The 10,900-nt window shown below is 41.2% G+C and overlaps 1 pseudogene; it reads right to left on the minus strand.

Annotated features, from left to right (window-relative positions):
* Positions 1-10,065, minus strand: part of LOC122050350 — a 54,252-nt pseudogene extending 44,187 nt beyond the window's left edge.
* Positions 10,066-10,900: the final 835 nt, after the last annotated feature.

The raw sequence follows: 10,900 nt of genomic DNA on the forward strand, positions 1-10,900 counted from the left end.
TAATAATTTTTCGAACTGCTAGTGATTACCCACCGAAAGCACCCTTGTGTGCGGGCCTTGGAGTAGGAGTCGACACAGGCTCCGAACCAAGTAAAACTGATTTGTGTTAGCGTTGTTTTTCTATTTCCGCTGCACGTAACTCTTTTCGAATGAATTTTTTAATCGATATTCACCCCCCCCCCCTCTATCGAAACTTCACGATCCAACAATCAGCTGGTGGCACGTAAGTACTACATGGAAATCATCAAGACCAAGGTCAACTCTGCTTGGAAGATACAACAGATGGAAGTCAACACCATCTAAGAGGTACCACCCACCCTGGTCTAGGAAGAGAAAGAGGAGGTTTAGATTTAACCAGGTCGATTGGAAGCCACTACCCAAATAGTTGCCGACCTACCTCAAGAACTTAAAAAAGAGTTGGTTGCGTGTTTAACATGTAACAATGATGTTTTTGCTTAGGAGCCCAAAGAGATCACCGACGTCTCCCCCACTGTCATGAAGCATATACTCCATGTCTTCCCTGAAGCCCGACCAGTGAAGCAGGGAAAGAGAGACTTTATGGTGGATAAAAATAAGATCATCCACGCAGAAGTAGATAAGCTACTAGAAGTTGGCTACATCCGAGAGGTGCAGTTCCTGAGCTATTTAGTGAACATGGTTCTGATGTCTAAGTTAAGAAACAAATGGAGGGTCTGTATTGAATTCATGGACCTCAACAAAGCATGTCCCAATGATTACTATCTCTTGCTGAGAATAGACCAGGTAGTAAATTCAACTTCTCGTTGCAAGCTAATTTGCATGCTGGATGCCTACCAAGGGTATCATCAAGTGTCTCTCACCAAGGATGACCAAGAGAAGGTTAGCTTTATAATCGCTGAAGAAACTTACTGCTATAATGTTATATTGTTGAGACTAAAGAATGCAGGCGTGCCACTTACCAATGGCTTATGAACAAAGTGTTCCGGAAGCAGATTGATCGACATATGGAGGTTTATGTGGACAACATCATCATTAAGTCAATCAAGGCGACTGACCTATGCACTGACGTGGAGAAAACCTGTCAGACTTTAAGGCGGTATGAACCGAAACTCAACCCCAACAAATATTTGTTCACGGTAAAGGGCGGGCAATTCCTAGGATACATTGTGATCAAGTGAGGGATAGAAGTCAACCCGAGAAAAGTGCAAGACCTCCAAGACATGGCTCCCTAGTCCAATCTGAAAGAGGTGCAAAGACTGACCAGCTAAATCACAGTCCCGTCTCATTTCATCTCCCGATCGGACAATCGAAGCTTGCCCTTTTTCAAGATTCTTCGTCGGGCGACCAAATTCTAGTGAGATGGGACTATGACAAAGCTTTTGAGGAGTTAAAAGATTATTTATCCGCCCTGCCTATACTTGCTAAGCTGGTGGTGGGTGAACCTTTGTGGGTGTATTTGTCAGCTGATACTATCTGAAGGCGATGAGATGGTGCACTGGCTCCGGTGATTGAGGGATGGCAAGCTTCACAAGATCTAAAGGAACTCCTTGTTAACCCTACACACACTATGACGATCCAATAAAGCATTAGTGACCTAGGATCGAGATGGGAATCCCTGGCTAGGTCCTTCAATGCTCAAGTTAGTTCCTCATTTGAATGTGGAAGAAGAAGAACAGCAATGGAAAAGATGCCTGTAAGTCTAGTTTCATATGCAAGTACTTGTGTTTACGTACCCTGTCAGTGGAGAGGATTTTCCTTTTTATACCACCTCACATAATCTCCACAATCGTGAGGTGGTCCCCGGTTTGTTAGACTTTGTTAGAAGATGAGAAAAGTACAACCTAGACTTCATGCAATAATCGTTTGAGGAATCTTTTTTCTACCCTAAATGTTCCCTCTATGTCGTTTATGACTTAAATTCTTAATATGATGACATATATATTCCCCATTTGTTGTATACAGCTTTTTGATTTTTAAGGATTAGATCCAAGTTTTAAGATCTAGTTGTAAAATTTCCTAACAGCCCTTTAAGTTTGTTAATTTTAATTTTTAATGTTGAGTTTTCCTCCTCAAGTTTTACAACTTAATTTGGATTAAAATTTTTGATCTATTCCTTGAGGTGTTGATTTTCCTCAAGAAGTATTTTATTTTATTTTTCATTTTTGGATAATATTTTATTTAACCATGCAATGATTTTGAAAAAAAAATTGCTTAAATTAAGGTATATCTTATCGGAACCTTCGGAAATGAGTACGGACTCGTGGCTCGATTCGGATTCCGATTTGCCTTCCGATTCGCCTTCTGATTTGCAGGCCATCAGCGTGAGGTAACTTTGGTGCTTCTGTTCTTCGGCATTCAATTTATCAGAAGATGATTCATCCCACATCGCCTTGAGTACTTTCTTCTTGGTTTTGTCGTTCTTCAACTTTAGCACTCGTTCTTGTTGTGCCCCTTCTTGTTGCATCTGAAACAGGTCACGTTTTTGTTGTTAGGATCGGTGGTGGATTTGATCTTTTGCAGGTCATTTCTGTTGAAATTCTTCTTTCTCCTAGTGAACATTTTTATTACCAAGTTCACTAGGTATTTTTCATCCTCTAGGTCTTGGTCAAACTCACCTTCAGGTTCAAGTTTGGTTCTTGACTTGTCTTTGGAGGAACCTACAAAAAGGGCATTTCCTTTCTCAACCTATTTTGAGTTAGTTTGTTCATGGAGTTCGAGTTCACAAAATAGTTCATCTAGCTTTAATTTGGAAAGATTCTTTGAAATCTTGTAATCATCCACGATGGATGCCCATAGTAGATTTTGAGGGAAATGCATTAAGGGCATCCCTTATCAGGTCGCGGTTCTCCATCTGGTGGCCGATATTATGAAGTCCGTTGAGGATGTCCTTTATCCTCGCATGGAGTTGACTCACAGTTTCTTCTTCCTGTATTTTTATATTAAATAGTTTATTTAGATAAAGGTCTCTTTTGGTTACCTTCGCATCGCTGGTTCCCTCATGCAATTCGATGAGCTTGTCCCATAGTTCCTTCGCATTTTCGTGTGGCCCAACGCGGTTTAGTTCTTTCGTTAGCCCATACTGGAGGATGTTGAGAGCCTTGAAATCTATTTGAGCTTTCTTCTTCATCTCCGGATTCCACTGTTCCAAGTCTATCAAAATCTCGACGTTATTGACCGGAGACTTGTAGCCTCTGGTGATGCTGAACCACTGGTCGAAGTCGGTCTTCAAATAGACCTCTGTTCACATCTTCTAGTACGGAAAGTCATCTCTATTGAAGAGGGGAGGGCGGGCAGTGTTGTATCTCTCGTTTTGGGTCATTGCTCTTGCACACAATAAAGAAAAATAGAGATGGTTCTAGGGGTGATCACGGATCGGGTTGGTTCGGTTATTGGGATAAAAAACTATCCGACCCTACTAGATCAGATAATGTAATATTCGACCCTATATTCGACCCTATATCCGACAGTTCTGATATATCAGATATCCGACGAGTTGTCAGTTATTTGGATATCCGACCTTATATCCAATGAAATATAAAATATAAATACAACAAAAATATATAATATTTTAAAATAATAATAGACATTACTCATTACATATTGTAGCAACTATCGGAAATAGCTACTACAATATGTAGCAGCTTATCGATAGTAGCTGCTACAACGTGTAACAGTTTATCAACAGTAGTTGCTACAAGTAGGGGTGATCGCGGATCGGGTTGGTTCGGTTATTGGTATAAAAAATTATCTGACCCTGCTGGATCAGATAATGCAATATTAGGACCCTACATCTGGCCCTATATCCAGCGGATTGTCTTTTTTTGGTTCGGTTCAGTATAAGCGGGTTGGTCGGTTTGGCGGGTTGACTGCTCACCCCTAGATGGTCCCAAGACTTTTGGTCTTGGATTAATAGTGTGGGATAAAAATAAAAATATTAAGACTGAATTAATGTTGCACCAATTCAGATTGGTTTGCTACGAAAAAATATTTCCAAAGAGGTAATTGTACTAATTTGCATTATGTCGAAAAACTTAAAACTAAAAATAAGAAAACAAAAATTTTCACCCCCTTTGCCTGATTGGTGGTTGCACCAAATCAAAGCGGTACCCACTTTGATACCACTTGTTGATCGAAAAGAGCGCTAGAGGGGGGTGAATAGCAATCGTTGAAAAATCGTTATCGACTCAAAGTACGTAGCAGAAAATAATAACAAAAATAATGCTAACACACTAAGTTTTACTTTGTTCAGAGCTTTCATCGACTTCTACTCCAAGGTCCGCCTGTGAGAGTGCTTTCGTTGGGCAATTCATTAATAGTTCATAAAAGAGTTACACAATAAGTACAAGAACTATAAAATAAAGTTACCGACAACAAGAAAAATAAAAACTGAGTCGTAGGTTGTCGGAGAAGCTTTACAGCGTCGTAGGAGCATCTTTGGAGCAGCGCGCATGAAAGCAATTGTAGAGAGAAGTTATTTTTTGTGCTCTTGGCGGAAAGCTGCTTATATAGGCAGTTTCAGGAGCTTGGACCGTGACATCAGCCATCCAATCAACTCGCTCCAAGCTAGTAACAAGATAGATTTTGGGCATTCTGGGCACCTGGATCACTTCCAGGCGCCCGGATCCCTTCTGAGCGCTCGGACCAACTTTTCCAGTAGTATTTATTTCCTGCAAAATGAAGTTAATCCGAGACAATAAAACCTATATTACCCTGCAAAATAAGTGTTAGTACAATTATAGTCAAGAGTGGTAATTAGATTTGTCTCCTTGAGACCAGAATCTAGTCAAGATCTCAATTTAGATTTCCCAAATGGATTTAAGTTGGATTGATGCCTACTGTTCCCTCAAACGGGGAACGCATCCTCACCATGTCACTCTCCTCCAGTGACTTACCTTAACTTATCACTTTGCCAGACATCCGGTCAGTCTGTCGGCCTATCTGGACTTCATGCCAGCTATTCGGTCGGCCCGTTGACCAAGATGGACTTCGTGCCAAATATCTGATCAGCGAATCAACCTATCTGGACTTCGTACCAACTATTCAGTCCGCCCCGTCGACCTAACTGGATTTTTTCTTCACACTTAGTTAAATCGTTAGATCACTTTAAACCTAACTTAATTTAGTTTGTCATTCATCAAAACTTGAGTTAGACTATTAATGCAACATGCACCAACAGTTATCAGACATGTTAGTTGTCCATTCGGCCACTGTGGGAGAGTGGTAGCTAGGAGTGGAGGTAGTCCTATCGTGCTCACTTGGTCGCTCAGTGTTGTACTCTGTCAGCATCGGCCACTCATGAGTAGTGGTATCTGGAGGGTATAGTAGTTAGGAGGTTAGAGATGTGAGTAGTCAGAGACCTTGATGCTCTGTAATTAAATAACTACTTAGTGAACTGTCTGCCTCGACCACTTTATAGTGGTATCTGGAGGGTAGTACAGTTGTCATGGACCCAAGCCTTTTGGCCATACAGGGGTCGTGGTGTCTTGAGAGATAGCGGGGGTGACCATGGAGCATGCATGCGCATTTGCATATGATGCGTCGTGCATCTATGGAGATATACTTGCATTAGATACTAGCTACATGTGATTGTGATATGTTGCACTTATTTAAGCTATGATTGTTACATATGGCTACCATGCTACATACATGTCATTTATTATATATGTATATGCTATCAGTTGTATTGCTCAAGTGTTACGAGCAGATCTGTTGTTGATCCCTAATGAGTTTATTGATCATTATATCATATATGTCAATCCAGATTGGGTATGCATGTTTATTATGCTATAGGTGATTATGATCTTATGTGTTAGATCCAGATTGGGTATGTATATTCATTCTGTCAGTTATATTTAGATGCATTGATTATATCAGTATGATCATGTTCTATTTCTTTACTGAGACTGTATACATTGATCTCCATGTTTTATATAGACCATGTACTATCTTATCTATTACCCGCTAAGTGACTCGCACTCACCACCGCATTTGTGTATTGTCTTTTTCCTCAGATAGCAGGTAGATGTTGTGGAGTGGCTTGGAGTATCCTATCTGCCGAACCCACTTCACATCAGAAGACAGTTTTACTTCACTCTTGTTTCCTTGCATGTTTTTCTTTATGGTATTGGTATTGTATTGATGTTTAGCCATGTAGCATCTTTACCATTTTTAGTTTTTTGTTGTGTTTAAGTCATGCCGGCACGCATTGTATCTTTTTGGTTTGTATGGGATTTCCTTTCATTTTCTGCTGTGTTTTTAGTATAGTCATGTGAACTATTTATTATATAACTGCATGGTTATGATCATTTTGTTCCAATCGAGTGGGCTATATATATAACTACGTAGTTGTGTATGTTCTAGCCATGTGGGTTGTTGATTATAGCTTGTGAGTAGTCTTATGGCAATGTATATATGCTTCATATTATCACAGTTACAGGAGAGATGTTGTCCATTTTTCGAGCAGGAACTCCTTTGGGATATGATAGTTATTGTGCCTCAAGTAGGAAATCAACTCCACCTTTTTCTCGAGGCTCAGATCGGCTGCAATGTAAATGGTGACCTCTGATCAATTGGAATGGATCCGTACTTCCTCCTTTTCTTCATAAACTAAGGTCAGAGGAGCTTCCTGAATAGCATTAACTTCTAGACGTTGAATTTTTCGAGCAACCCAAGACTCAGTCTTCACAATCTCCATATAGCATTTGCGCACTACAACTTGATCTCTTTTGAATTCACCGACCGAGTCATCTACTGGAAACTTGATTTTATGGCAGAATGTGAAGATGATGGCTCGAAATTCGTTCAGCATCGGTCGAGCAAGAATCATATTGTACACCGAGGATGTGTCCACCATAATGAAATTCGTTTAGCGGGTCTTCATTAGTGGCTCTTCTTTGAGAGAGATAGCCAGCCGGACTTATCGGATCGACTGCACTGTGTTTCTTATAAACCCATACAGTGGCATTGTCATTGGCTGAAGTTTGCTCTGGTTTATCTAAAGTTGCTTAAACGCCTTCTTAAAAATGATGTTCACTGAGCTGCCTATGCCAACAGATGTTCGGTGGATATTATAGTTAGCAATTACAACTTTAATAATTAATGGATCATCATGGGGTATCTTCACCCCCTCTAAGTCCTTGGGACCAAAATTGATCTCTGACCCTTGTGCTTTCACTTGACTGTACCCAACAGTGTGAATCTCTAGTCGGCGTATGTGTGACTTCCTAGCCCGATTAGAATCACCATCTGTCGAGCCACCTGCTATCATGCTAATGTCCCCCCCCCCCCCCCTCCCGGGCGGTGTTGTGTCGATTTTCTTCCTCCCGGGTGACTTGGCGTGGAGGCCACTCAACATATGCCTGAGCTAGAGTTTGGTTGTTTCTTTGATGGGGGTGCTGCCAGTTCCAATTGACTCCTATAGGGTTCCGACCTGAGTGTCCGTCTGGTTGTCATTGGCACTAGCGATTAGGAGAAGGGGACTGTTGATGAAACTTGATGGATCGGTCGGCGCCATCCTTGATTACAATGATAGTATTCTTCTGTGTTATGAGTCCCTGAGCGGTGATAGTTGCAGAACATAGAAGCCCACGGTCAAGACTTGGGGAGGCGTGCCCGATCAACTTCCACATGTTCAACTATGTGCGGCCTTGGCTCATGATAATGTGGTGAAGGGCCCAGTCGGAGCCCTTTTGGAGGCAAAGTATTGGTGGTCGCTCGACACTCGGGAGTGGTGACAGAAGAAGGAGCTACTTCTTTTTTTTTAGCAGACTTGGCTTCTTCAACATTGATATATTTGGTAGCTCGTACGAGCAAATGATCGAAATTTCTCAGAGGCTTCCTGATAAGGGATCGGAAAAAACCATTATCTGTGAGTCCCTGAGAGAAGAAACTCACCAAAATTTCTTAGGTGGTCAATGGGACATCCATGGCTACTTGATTAATTTTCTTGATATAGACCCTCGATATCTCCTTAGGCCCTTGCTTGAGTGAGAACAAGCTCACCGGCGTTTTGTGCTAACAACGGCTGCTGGCAAAGTAATGAAGGAAGGTCGTTCGAAAGTCCTTGAATCAACAGATGAACTCGGTAGGTAGTTGTTTAAACCATCTCTATATCGATACAGACAAGGTAGTGAGGAATAGTCGACATTTGACTCCGTCTGTATACTGGTGGAGCATAGACACATTCTCAAACTTGAGTAAATTGTCCTCTGGGTCAGTCATCCCCATATTCTCTTATTGAGAGAGGTCGGAAATAAGCGGGCAACTTGTCATCCAGGATGTCTTGGGCAAATGGCATGTTTACCCACTCAAGAGAACCATTAACCATTGGTGCTTTGCCTTTACGAATGTCCCGAGTAGGCGTGTTCTCAGAAGATGATCCCTGGGGCTTCTTGGCTCATACCATGTCGTCAAGGAGCATCCAAAATAACGCCCTGTGATATGCAATTGGTGATGGCAACACCAGCGACAGGCTGGTTAGTTGAATGCGTACTTGAGGAAAGGCCACCGGGGGAGGCTGGGCCGATTAGAACCCGATCGAGCCTTCCACTCAAGCTCCGTGTTCGGCCTGCTAGCTAGTCACTGATATAGTGGGGTCATTCAGTGAACAACCCTTGGTTGCTTCTTCTTGTTGTTGCTCCATTTTAGTCGCTCAAGTGACTATCAATGTCTCTAGTTCTTCTTGCTTCAAGGTTACTATAATGAGTCACCCAGTCTCTTTTATCTATACATCTCGGATGCAGGTGAAGTTTCTACATAAGGACCCAAACATGATCCTGTCCGAAATCGATGAAGGTGGCTGACTAGGAACGCGGCTCTAAGGCTGACAAAACAAAGACTCCAAGCTAGCATGCTTGTCACAAAGAGTGTTAGTTGTCGGGACATGCAAGGAGTCCCCGGTGTTGGCCCTCTGATACTTAAGTCAGTGATCGGGTAGATGAATAGTAGAGTGAACAGTAACAATAAGTGTGTAAAAATATGTAGCATCGCATACGTATACCTATAGATGGAGACCTCTTTTATAGTACCTTATGGTGTCTATGCATGAATTTCAAAATATTTACCAAAAAAGTTAGACCATAAAAATGTTCGGACACCTTTCCCAAAACGAACCCACCGTTTCTACGTTTGTCAGATAGGAAACTTCGCATGTATAACTTATATGCAAAATATTCTCTATTCTCTATGGTACAAGATGCCAAAAAGATAATATGAAATCGTTGGATTAATGAACCCACGATATATTTAGATGATAATTTGATTGAGCCTTTCGAGTGCTCCGACTACTTATCACTCGGGGGTATCACCCGCTAGGATGAGAGAACTGTAGGTGAAAACTTGATCTTCGCTCGGCCTCTTTGTTGAGTCCAAAAACTTAAACCAATTGAGTGCCCAGTTGGTCTGATCAGACGTAGGGTCTGATCAACTATACCACTCTGTCAAGTTGATTTACTATGTTATTTCTAAATCAGAGATAAAGTTAACTCGTCGTAATGTTAACTTGGCTCAAAGCTCCAAAGCTCCATGAATATTGTATGGATGAGGGTCGGATCGGACCCTCGGTCCGGTCAAGTTAAAGATCCAGTCGGCTATCTAGCTCACAGTTGAGTCATCATGTATGATGTATGCGACTTCAAAGGTCGACCCTTCCACTGCTCCTAACTTTGATTCAACTCAGATACCCCACCTGCCGCATCAACACAAAAATATTTTTAAAATCATTCAAGTTTGACACTCCAGACATATCTCACGGGTCTAGTGACCAGAGCACTCTGAATATGTTTTTTTTTTTTTAAGGATAAGATGTTATTTTCATTTGGATACGCCTTTCTTAAATTTGCCGTACAAACTGAAACAATTCAGCAAATGCGACAAGTACCTGGAGGAGCAACAGCGGAAGGTGGAGATGTCGTCGGTACTGTAGTCTGCATTTGGCTTCGGGATGAGCTGCTCCAGCTCTCCAGTGGGTGCGAAGTCGCCGAAGTCGTCCACCGTCGTCTCCCCATCCGCCTCCACAAACAGCGCCCCCTCGCCGTTGCAATCGATCACGATCCGACCGTCCTCGCCACGTGCCAGCCGCCTGGCCATGCACTGTAACGGGGTTGATGGAGGGGGCCCATGCACTTTGCATCGCCATGCACTCAGATGCGACGTGAAGCAGCATACATGTCATTACGGCAACTCCCGTGAGTTAAGGGCAACTTCGAAGGTTTACGAGATATTTATAAAATTTAAAATGTTAAATAAAAATTTTTGAACTATTATAATGATCAGGTTTAAAGTTTATAATTTAAAAACAGTAAAATCTTAAATCTATTTTTTTTTGAATTAATGTTATATATAAAGTTATGCAACTCATTGGATAAAAAAAATTATTTAGAACTCTATCTAATGAAAATATTTTCATAAATTTTCATATAATTGATATAACATATTGGGATTATTAAAAAAAACTTATTTAAAATTTTAATCATAGCAGATGTCCTAAAGATGCTGAGTGGATACAGAGAGCAAGAGAAGAGAAAGGTAATAAAGGATAATGATGAAAAAGGAAAGAGGGAAATCGGAAATCGACGTCGAGAAAGAAAGGGAGAGCAATTATCGAGCAGGAGCTAAAATAATTAAAGACGTATGTTTGAAAAATGAAATAAATGAGGTGTATTTTTATGTAAATGTAGCGTTATAAAGTTTTTTTTTTTACTTTAGTTTTTTTCCCAATCTCGACTTTTTTCCGTAGCGGGAGAAGGGAACAAATGTCATGCCCCATCTTTTTCCAGCAAAGAGTATCAGCCGCAGGTCTATTGCTATGACTCACACTTCGAAACCTTTCCATCGCATCACGACACAATAAGTGAAAAAATAAAAGTAGTTTAGCCTTCTCTCCAATTCTACCATGAAGGAAATTCTTTAAAATTCTCTTTGA

The sequence above is a fragment of the Zingiber officinale genome, chromosome 3A, assembly GCF_018446385.1.
Source record: "Zingiber officinale cultivar Zhangliang chromosome 3A, Zo_v1.1, whole genome shotgun sequence".
Lineage (NCBI taxonomy): Eukaryota > Viridiplantae > Streptophyta > Magnoliopsida > Zingiberales > Zingiberaceae > Zingiber > Zingiber officinale.